Source organism: Eulemur rufifrons, chromosome 16 (assembly GCF_041146395.1).
Source record: "Eulemur rufifrons isolate Redbay chromosome 16, OSU_ERuf_1, whole genome shotgun sequence".
Classification (NCBI taxonomy): Eukaryota; Metazoa; Chordata; class Mammalia; order Primates; family Lemuridae; genus Eulemur; species Eulemur rufifrons.
The window spans coordinates 80,532,569-80,544,714 of NC_090998.1; positions in this window are offsets into that span (position 1 = coordinate 80,532,569).

Here is a 12,146-nt window from a genome sequence, read left to right on the forward strand (position 1 = left end):
AGCGCGGCACCCTCCCTCCGCGCCGCCCGCGCGCCCGCCCGGCCCCGCCCCCGGACGCGGCCCCGCCCCCGGCCCCGCCCCGTGCGCCGAGCGGGCGGATGAGCGGAGCGCGGCACCGCGGGGCTGGCAGCGGCTCTGCTGCGCGGGCGGTCGGACTCCCGGCTCCGCAGGGGCTTCTAGGGACCTGGGCCCCGCACGCTGTCAAGGGCTACCCGGGCTTGCCCCTTAAGGTCCCACGGCGTTTTCCCGGGCCTGTGCGAATCGTGTGATTTCTCAGGCCTCCCTCTCTTGAATTCCGACCCCCACGTGAAATTGTCTCACCCGCCTGAGTTCAGCGGACCCGCGCCTAGATTTTTAGAAGGGGAAACCAAGGACAGAGCTGCTGCTTGGGGCGACACCCCAGCTACCGCGAGGGTCTGAACGGCAGATACCTCCTGGAACGTCTTCGGCACGTCGTGATTTCCTTGTGTCCCTGTTAACGTTGCCAGATGTACAGCGCTCCCTCTCACTTGGTCACCGAGCTCGGGTGTTAGTTTTCCAGATTTCATGTGAAGATACATTACCTTTCCTCGTCAGGTTTAACAGGTTGCTCAGTCTAGCCAGCCTTCACCCTGAACTTTTAAGTTGCTACACTTTCTACCCACCTCCGCCCCCATAGTATTGGCTTTTCCCAACCAGATGACATTTTGGCTGCAAGAATCCATGGCCCGTTCTTGCCTCTGTGTAGCCAGGCTCCTTCGCTGTCTTTCCCTGACTGCCGTCCGGGTCGAACTTCCCTGGGCTGAAACCATCCCAGATGGGGGGTGACCCAAACACCACCCGCTGCGCAGGACAGCGGGATTAGCGCAGCTGGGGCTGGAAATCGCGTTCCCTCTGCTTGCACTAAACAAGTGGGCCTGGCGCCACATTAAACTTTCCAGCTTTGGTCATTTAACAACAGGGAGAGATGTTTTATTGACAGAGCTCCAACTGTTTCTCAGCATATCTAAACATTTCTGGGACAAGTAAGGAAGCAAGGACAAATGAAAGCCCCCAAATTGTGGCAAGATGAGTAAGTATTAATAACAATGGCACTGTGGCCGGGCGCGGTGGCTCACGCCTGTAATCCTAGCACTCTGGGAGGCCGAGGCGGGTGGATCGCTCAAGGTCAGGAGTTCGAGACCAGCCTGAGCAAGAGCGAGACCCCGTCTCTACCAAAAATAGAAAGAAATTATATGGACAACTAAAAATATATATATAGAGAGAGAAAAATTAGCCGGGCATGGTGGCACATGCCTGTAGTCCCAGCTACTCGGGAGGCTGAGGCAGGAGGATCGCTTGAGCCCAGGAGTTTGAGGTTGCTGTGAGCTAGGCTGACGCCACGGCACTCACTCTAGCCTGGGCAACAAAGTGAGACTCTGTCTCAAAAAAAAAAAAAAAAAAAAAATAGCAATGGCACTGTAGAATCAGACAAGCTGATCTGAATTCCAGCTCCTCTTCTTACTGGCTTGTGACTTTGGCCAAATTTCTATACCTCTCCATGATTTCCCCACCTTTATAATGGGGGTAATACTGGCTACTTCTCAGGGTTGTTTGGAATTAACATACACACAGAAAGCGGTGAAAAAAAAGTGGCTTATCCTAAGATCTTTTTATGACATGAATTTCAATATCCATCACACTTTTGAGAACTGTTATTTGCTAAAAAGGAATAAAATTCGCCTGAGTTTAATTCCTCACTTTCTCTATGTTTACCCATGAAGTGGAGTTTTAGAAGTGAAATGATGTGCTCAAAGGTGGCAAATAGAAAACCAGAAGTAATGGAATTGGGAGAAGTGTGACTGTCCACACACTGGATAGTGAACCAAAAGATGCAAAGATGACAACTTTCTCTGAGTTAATATATCAATTCAGTACCATGGATCTAATCTGCATTCGTAATCCACATTCAACAAAAAGGTACGTTAGCTCATACTGTTTACCAGGCATTGTGCTAAGAGCCTCAGGGCTTCAAAGGTGAATAAAGCACTCACTCCCTTACCCTTGAGAGATAGGGCCCAGCCCACACTGCCTCTGCAGTTGAGTCCAGGTCATCCTTTCTCGACAAGCTGTGTTCTCTGTGCCTTCTAGATGGATATTCAGGAAGCCCCCAATAAATGTTCACCATTTTTCATGATCACATGGTGAAAGAGAGAGGCCAGGATCAGCATTTAGTCTTGGAAAAAAACACTGCAGCTAACCTAGTCTTTGCATTCCAGGTCAGAGGACAGGTGATTATGTGTCTTTATTCCGACTCCGTACACCACAGCTGCCCCTGAGTTTACATCACCATTTATATTGGAGTTGTAATTCAGCAAACAATGGAACAGAATCCCTGGCACAATGATGACTTCATGGTTGGGTTTTACTTTACTGCTTCAAGGAGGCCTCATAAAAATTCCCACGAGGACAGTGTCTATTATACTATCGTCCCCATTTCCACCTTCCTGATTCTACTCTAGCCCCTCTCTTCTCAATCCAGTCTCTGCACCAAGGCCTGGAAGGATCTGGCTTCTGCTTCCTTCTCCCACCCTGGCTTGTGGCTTCCCCGCCCGCCATCTCACCAGCTTCTAGACCCTCTGGCCTGTGCGCTGCTCCGCACACACACACACCAGACTCTCACCTTAAGATCTTCATTGGCTCCTTTCAGCTTTGCAATCTTGCCTTTTTGAAGGATATCCCTGATCCTCCTTCTAAAGTAGCCCCACCCAGCTACTCTCTATCATGCCATCAGCTGTAATATCTCTGTGAAAGTAAATAGTATCATGCTTACTCCAATGCACTTGGCCTAATTGGATTATCTTATTTCCTTGCTGTCCATAAATACATATATCCAAAACAGGAACGCTTCTCATTACCCCCACTACTACAACCATGGCTCAAGTCACATCTCCTGTCATCAGGATGACTGCAGTGCCTTGTCTCCCTGCTGTCCCTCAGACCTGACCACAGCAGCCAGGATGTCAAATCCTGTGAAAATGTAAGTCAGATCCTGTCACTCCTCTGTTCAAAACTCATAACTCCCCATTTCCCTCAGAGGAAAAGACAAAGATTTTACAGTAGCCCAGCAAGGTGGAGAGTGGCAAGTTCCTTCGCTCCAAGTTGAACAAAAGAAAAAGCTGGTTGTTCTTTGGTCGTGACAAGTAACCACCAGAATCTGTTTTAATCAATCAATGACAATCTTGCGATTAGTGACTTGCTTCTGAAACTTAGTCAATCGGCAACAGCCACACTCCACTAATCCTGTTTCCACAGCTAATGGTCAGCTCATCTCTGAATTGTCCAGCTTCTAAGAGTTTGCCAACCTCTGAACCCCATGCTTCCCAAAACACTGTATAAGATCCACAGATTTCTTTGTTCAGAGATGCTGGGTCTTACAAGTACAGCTGTTCTCTGCTTAGCAAGAAATATATTCAGCACTTAATTGTTTGTTTCTGATGTGAATGGTGGCCTCTTCATTGGACAAGGCCCTATGAGATCTATGATCTATGCCCTTTCCACTCCCCCTCTAACCTCATGTCCTCTTACTTTCTCCTTTGCCCTCTCCACTCCTTGCTGTCCTTCTGCCAGGAATGCTCCTGCCTCAGGGCCTTTGCACTGGCTGTTCTAGCTCTAGTATACTCTTCCCTCATATATCCACATAGCTTATTCCCTTACCTCTTTCCATATCTTAATGAGGCCAGCCCTGATCATTTATCTAAAAAATGCAATTCCAACTCCATACCCCCACTCTCCTATCATCCTCTAACACTGTGGTCCCCAAGCCCCGAGCTGCAGACCAATACTGGTCCGTAGCCTGTTAGGGACCGGACTGTAGAGTTTCCCCTGACCCCCCCATACTGGTCCGTGGAAAAATTGTCTTCTATGAAACTTAGGAACTGGGGGGTTGCACAGCAGGAAGTGAGGAGTGGCAGGCGAGCAAGCGAAGCCTCATCTGTATTTACAGCTGTTCCCCATGGCTCATGTCACGCCTGAGTGGCATCTCTTCCCCACCCCCGTCCATGGAAAAATCATCTTCCACAAAACCGATCCCTGGTGCCAAAAAGGTTGGGGACCTCTGCTCTAACATACTGTATAGTTATTTATTATGTTTATGGTTTATTGGCTCTCTCTTCAAACTAAAATGTAAGGTCTATGAGGACAAGGAATTTGCTTGTTTTGTTCACTGATTGTGTCCCAAGCATCTAAAATAGTGTTCAGCATATAATAGGTACTCAATAAATATTTGTTGAATGAATGGACTTTGAATGTTTCATCTTTTTAGAATGTAAACTTCTTTAGTACAGTGACTTTGTGTTTACCACTGTATTCTCAGAGCCCGAAACAGTGCCTGGCATATAGTAGGAACTCCATGGTATGTACTGAATGAATGCATGAGCAGATATTGGATAAAACTATATATTTTTAGAGATGGGTCTTGCTTTGTCACCCAGGCTGGAGTGCAGTGGCACAATCATAGCTCACTGCAGCCTTGAACTCCTGGGCTCAAGTGATCCTCTTGCCTCAGCCTCCCAAGTAGCTGGATCTATGGGAATGCATCACCATGCCCAGCTAATTCCTTCTTTCTTTCTTTTTTTTTTTTTTTTTCATTTTTGTAGAGACGAGAGTCTCACTATGTTGCCCAGGCTGCTCTCAAACTCCTGGCCTCAAGCAATCCTCCCATCTCAGCCTCCTGAGTGGCTAGGATTATAGGAATGTGCCACGACACCTGGCGAAACTATTTTTAATTGATAATGTAAATGATCCTGACATTACCAATGCCTTATGCACCATGTTTCTCCGTAGAAACACAGTTAATGAACACATTTAAAATGCCTCATGTTATTATGATGTGTTAACCAAAATACCCGAAACATATTCATCACTATTTCCCCATGGATTAGTTAATATACAAAGGTGATTAAAATATTTTTGATCAGCTTGAGAAAGCAACAGGATCACACTCCATTCTAGGGCTACTCAGGCCAAGGACCAGAGGAAAACCTTGTTTCTGATAGGAAAGATTAGAAAACATTCTGTTTTCATTTCTTTTGCTTTTTGCCTAAACTGTTATGTCTTTTCCAAATTGGTGTCCCTGTCTGTGGTCTCTCTTTAATCTATTTAATATAACATGGCCAGATTAATCTTCCTGGAAACGCAGTTCTTATTGTATTATTACCTTTCAAACATCATGCAAATAGCTCCCATTTATGTGTTTACTGTGTATCGGGCACTTTGCTAAATGCCGCATGCATGTTTTCTCACTGCAGTCACACAATGACCTTATGATGTAGTTGTTATTTACCCCATTTAAAAGACATGAAAACAATCTCAGAGTTTAAGAAACCAAGAAGTCACACAGCTAGAAGATAGGGGAGCCAAGTCTCAAAGTAGAACATCCTCTTAGTCTCCCCTCACTATAGGTCCATTCTGGCCCCAATCTCTCTTATAAAAATCCTACCCATTCAGAGGATCTGAATAGAATAGACATTTCTCTAGGGAAAATATACAGATGGCCAAAGAGCACACACAAAGTTGCTCAACATCATTAGTCATAAGGGAAATGCAAATCAAAACCACAATGAAATATCAATTCACACCCACTAGGATGGCTAGAATCAGAAGGACAGATAACAAGTGTAGTCAAAGATGTGGAGAAATTAGAACTTTCATACACTGCTGGTGGGCAGAGTCACTGTGGAAAAGTCTGGCAGTTCCTCAGATGGTTAAACATAAAGTTATCATTCAACTCAGCAATCCACTCCAAGGTGTATACCCCCCAAAATAAAAATATATGTCTGCACAAAAATTTGGACATGAATGTTTGTAGCAGGTTTATTCATATATCCAAAAACTGGAAAGAACCCAAGTGTGCATCTAAACAAATGTGATATATCCATGCAATGGAATAATATTTGGCCATAAAGCGATGAAGTTCTAATACATGCTACAACATGGATTAACCTTGAAAACCTTATCTAAGTGAAAGAAACCAGACACAAAAGACCATAGATTATGTGATTTCATTCACATTAAATGTCCAGAATAGACAAATCTACAGAGACAGAAAGCAGATTAATGGTTGCTTAGGGCTAAGGGAGAAGATGGGGGCATAGTGGGTGTGATGGCTAAAAGGTATAGAGTTTCTCTTTGAGGTGATGAAAATGATGTGGATATACTAAAAAACATCACATTGTGCACTTTAAGTTGGTGAATTGTATGTTACAAAAGTTATATCTCAAAGCTATTGCCAGAAGAATCCTACCCCATTGTTAATACCTTTTTATATGTGAAGCACATATCCATTGATAAGCAAAACACTAAATTCCCAATAGGAAAATGAGCAAAGGACATAAAATAGAAAACTCATAAAAGAAAAACTACAAATGGTTCATGCACATGTGGGCAGGGGAAAAGGCCGACCCCCAAATGCCAATTAAAACAAGAAGAAACCTAACAGAAGCAAAGAATTTTACAGCAAAGATAAAGATGCAGATGTGGTGAGATGAGCATTCTTATACACTGATGCTGGGAGAGCTTTCTAGAAAGCAGTAAGTGTCCATTGGCAGTCTTTAGGTGTTATTACTCTCCTAGCAAAAAGAAATCTATCATATGAAATAATTTTTGATGCAGGTAATAAGGTAATAAGATATTCATAAGAGCACTGTTAGTAATTTTTTTAAATGCGGGAAAACTATGTAGTAACCAAACTCTAAAAATGGCCCCCAACAATCCCCACCTGCTGGTGTTCACACCTTTTGTGTAATCCCCTCCTCTTGGTGATGGGCTGGACTTACTGACTTACTTCTAATGAATGGAATGAAGCAGGCAAAATAGGATGTCACTTCCAAGATGTGATTACAAAAAGACTGTGAATTCCATCTTGGGTAAACTTTCTCCTTACCCCCTTTCCCTCTCTCTCTCTTTCTCTCTCACCCCCCCCCACCCATATGTGCATGTGTATATCCGTATCTCTCTATATCTCTATAGATCTTTCCAAAACCAAGTCCACACTCTCGTGGAACTTAGTTCTTAGTGAGTTCTCACTGTGGTTTCTTCTATGGTGTAGAGTAGTGGATGAATTGGCAATACATTTTAGAGGTAGAACATTTTGGTGCAAAAAGGAAATAGTGAAGAAATAGGGCTCACTCTTAGGTGGTTGGCTTAGGTGACTTGAGTGGATAGTGAGTGGAATGGGCTGTGGAGTAGAGTGTTTAGTTTTATGAAAGTTGTCAAAATCAAAATGGAAGTCACTAATGTTAAGAAAACCTGACAAATAGAGCCGGGGAAGGCCATGAAGAAAGGGGTCTCACACTGGTATGCCTGGTAATGAAAAGGAATCTGCAAGAACCACAACTGTTCACAAAGGCTACTGCAACCTTACACAGAAAATACTGCTGTAAAGACATCTGCCCAGCAACTGCCTGTCCAACCTCTGACTGGAGTCACTCTTGTTATTGATCTTTGTAGCCAAGGATAATTATTTCAAAACAATTGTGTAATCCTCCGCATTTTTTCCTTTAAAAACATTTGTCTTCCGTTACCTCCCTGAATACACACGTAGCTTACTATGGCATGGATACTCCCATTGCAATGCTCTATTCCCAAATAAACATCATTTGCTCTTAGATGGCCTCTGTCTATTTGTTATTTGGTTGACAGTTTAAAATCTTCGTGCTGTTAACTATGGCTGAGTGACCTTGGGTCCACAGGCAACATATTCTCTGTGTGCCTCAATTTCCTTATCTGCAAATTGACAACTTTCCTCCTCCACCTTGCGGATAAAAACCTAAATCATAAGGTTGTTGGGAGGCATAAGGTAACATACAGGGCATAGAAAAGTGCCTGGCATATTGAAAAACAGCCCATATTGTTAGCCATTATTATTACTGTTGTTGTTACAGCTACTGAGATGAGGACAACTGAAAAAGAAATCAAAATTAAGAATGACTATGAGTACTTAGAAAGTGTAATAGTTATTAAGATTTCTCTATTACAGTGGAATCCTGCTATCTATTAAAGGTTACGTAGTTTAACCAGTTATGGGAATGATTTATACACTATGTGATAATTAACACTGTGGCTGTTAGAGGTGCCTGAGGGAAGGAATAAAAGAGCAGTAAATTGTAATAGGGCCTCCAGGGAATGTCTCTAGAAGGGGGGGTGCTGAGGCAGGCTGAGCCCGGAGGGGAAGGAACTACAGAGGGATGTGGAGAGGAGGAAATGGGACATCCCTCCCACTTCTGACACCAGGACAACTCCTGAGGACCTTTAGTGACTCCTGGAGCAGAGAGGTTATGACGCCATATTTCCCATATGGAATTCAAAATAAAAAGGATACTTCACTGTAAAATACATGAATGGAACCCCCGCAACATTCTGGCTTTCCCATTATGGCCACTTTAATATGTTTTTTAATATCAAGTTCTTTGTTTAAAAATTTCCCCTCATTTTCTGATACCCCTGCTTTGCTGATGATCCCTAAACACATTCTTGGTTTGCATAATAGGTGATCCCACCTGGGGAGTTTTGGTCACTGACTCCTCACCCCTTGCCATGTGCTTGGCTGACTCCTACACATCCTTCGAAATTTGCTTAGAAATCACCTACTCCAGGGAGCCTTCCCTGATCCCCCAAGACTAGGTTTTGTAATTACGTCCATCTCTTTCACACCTCCCTCTGTAATGTCAATTCTTTGGGATCCAGACCAGGTCTATCTTTTTCATGACTGAGCCCCCTGTGCCTAGAACAGGGCCTGGCTCAAAGCTGCATGAAAGTTTACTAAATGAACAAATTATTGATTGAGTGACCCCCACCTCCTCTGACACCTCCACATCCAACAGGCATCTGACCAAAGTTATCCAGACAGCCAATCTGTCTCCAGAACCCTTACACTTCAGCTCCCTTAATGTCTTCCCAGCATGCCTTTGATTTGACACTGATTGAGTTCAGTGAGAACCCAATCAAAGGATTAAAAACGATAAGCACAGACTTAATTTTCCACGGAAATTTCTGAGCAGAAGAGTGACAGAGTTAAAAAAAATATGGCATTTGTGACCTCACTCTGAGGAGTCCCTGAGTTTTATGAAATTTGAAGTCAAGGATCCTCTGCAAACTGCCCCTCCCACTTGGCACAACCTCCCCTTAATCGCTCTTCCCATATAGAGTTTTCCTGGCTGGAAGGGCTCCTTCCACTTTCGGTCACCTATAATCAGTCACAGATTCATGAGCAGAATTGCTGAGAAATTCTGGAAACCATCTAGCTCAAAGGTCACAAAATCCTCCCCGGCCAGTGTGGGCTTTGGAGGCAGCACATAGAATTTTATTTCACCTATATGAGTTTGGGGAAAGAAAAGGAATTTAAATGTCTTTTGGGGGCCATGGCTTCTTTCCTGTGCCCCAGGCCCCACCAGCCCCTGCCTTCTACAAGGCTACTTCTCACATTTATTACCCACCTGGCCTCTGAAGACAGATGGGAGTTTTGGCCCCCGATGCCAGCTGACCCTCCAGCCCAGCCCAAGAATTGGTTTCCCAACCGTGACATGTAGGGATGTCCTTCCCTTCCAAGCCCAATTCAAGTCTTGGACTTCCCCTGGGAAACCCATCTCTACTCCCCAACCACTGCTTGGTTTTTCCTGCTGGGTCTTTGTGTTTTTCACTCTGTTGTTGGTTGTGCTCAGCATCACCAGCGCAAAGACAGTAAACCCTGAAGGGGCCTGCTGTTGTTTTTCATCCAGAACAGGATCCCCCTTTCTCCTGGGAAATGTGCCCCACCGCACCCCGGCTCTAGCTGTAAGGTTCCAAGGGGAACAGGCTGCCATGGCCTTACAGATCCTGCCCCCGTGGCCCCTGGTGATATACCCAGAATTGGGTGTCAAGCCAGGCCATGCATAGCCCTCCACTGTCCCTCTGGACACAGCCACTGATCCAGGCTTGACCTAAATTGGATGAAAACTCTTCCCCAGGGTTTATAAACTTGGCCCCAGGGAAAGAAAGTGTCAGTCCCTCTTTGGTGTCAAAGTTGGGTGGAGCCGGCCTGGTGGCTGTTCCCTGACTTGCCAACAGCCCTGGAGAGAAAACCGACACAAAGAGACTAGCAGAGAGAAGAAATGGAGGAGTCTCTCTGTAGAGTCCAAATCTGTGGTTCTCTATGTTGTCTAAGCTCATGCTAGTTGGGTGTTTTGTTGCTCAAAGTTGAGTCTTAAGTAACACAGTCCTTTGTATCCCTGTTGAGTACAGTCCTAGACATAATAACCATAAAGGGGAAGTTAATTTTGTTCATTGTCATACAGCTTGACCATCTCCTTTCATCTGAGTTAAAATGTACCATCTCTCAGGTACTGAGAAATAATTATTAAATACAAGGCTTGCAATTAGGGAGACAAGACTAGTATCCAAGAAAGAAGCAACGATGAGTAGAAGCACACAGAGCGGGAGGCACACAAAAGAGCTCAAAAGGGGAGACACTTATGAATTGGACTTTACATGTTAAGATTTTCAAGGCTGGGGCCGGGCGCGGTGGCTCACGCCTGTAATCCTAGCACTCTGGGAGGCCGAGGTGGGCGGATCGTTTGAGCTCAGGAGTTCGAGACCAGCCTGAGCAAGAGCGAGACCCCATCTCTACTAAAAATAGAAAGAAATTATATGGACAGCTAAAAATATATATATAGAAAAAATTAGCCGGGCATGGTGGTGCATGCCTATAGTCCCAGCTACTCGGGAGGCTGAGACAGGAGGATCGCTTGAGCTCAGGAGTTTGAGGTTGCTGTGAGCTAGGCTAACGCCACGGCACTCACTCTAGCCTGGGCAACAGAGTGAGACTCTGTCTCAAAAAAAAAAAAAAAAAAAAAAGATTTTCAAGGCTGGGTACATGGCTCCTGCCTGTAATCTCAGCACTTTGGGAGGCCAAGGCAGGAGGAGCGCTTGAGGCCAGAGGTTCAAGATCAGCCTGGCAACATAGTGAGACCACGTCTCTATAAAAAAAAAATTTTTTTTTTAATTAGCCAGGCATGGTGGCACATGCATGTAGTCCCAGATACTAGGGAGGCTGAGGCAGGAGGATGGCTTGAGTCCATGAATTTGAGGTTGCAGTGGGCTGTGATCAGGCCTCTAGCCTGGGCAACAGAGCAAGATTTTTTTTCACATTTTATGGCACTAGAATAGAGCTTTTACATTTTACCATTTGGAAAATTATCAGGTAGAACCTCTGCCTTATGCCTTACACTAAATTGGTTCCAGACATCCTTCCTATCCATGGCTCTTTTCTCTGATCACTGCTCCCAACAACAGGGACAGAGGTGGGTGTCCATGTTTGTCCTAAGATCACTCTAAGGGTTTGAGTACTATAATCATGGCAGACACTTATAAAAATAATTTTTGTGTCGATGTGGTTCATAGAGTAAATGTCTCTTGTGAATATAGCACACACTTGTCTGCCCAACACACCTTTCCATCCTTCTGCAGGTGACATCACTCTCCTTCTTTGGGGGCAATTGCTTGTCCCTCACTCCAACCACATAGTCCCAGTGGGTGCAGCCAATCTTATTATGGAGATACTTGCCACAAGCTACACTAGCCATAGTACCTCACCTCCCCCAGCCACAGTGATTAGCTTGAGTGTCACCCAAATCAGGCCAAACAGGCCAAAACACCTTCCATGGTTCATGGTTCTTTTTTTTTTTTTTTCTTTTTTTTTTGAGGCAGGATCTCTTATGTTGCCTAGTACATTGCCAAGGCTGGTCTTGAATTCTTGACTTCAAGCAATCTTCCTGCTTCAGTCTCCTGAGTAGCTGGGATTACAGGTGCAAGCCACTGCACCTGGCTCCATGGGGTTTTAAAATCCAGATCTAGGGGAAGAAAAAGCAAAAAGTTTCCTTTCCTCTTGGGTGGTGAAGCCATGATGTGACCCAGAATTTCCAACTGGTACCTCCCTTGAAATACAGAAAATACTTGCCTACCTAGGAAAAGGAATTCAGGAAAAGGAGAGAGAACGAGAAAGAGAGTTCGCTCTCCCTCACTGAAAATCCCTGAACTTCTCTAGTTCCTGCTTTTCTAAGGCTGAATTGTTGAGCTTCGATTCTGAGAACTACTCCAGTATCCAATAAATCACTCCCATCTTTCTTTTTTCCCCCTTACATTAGTTTGAATTT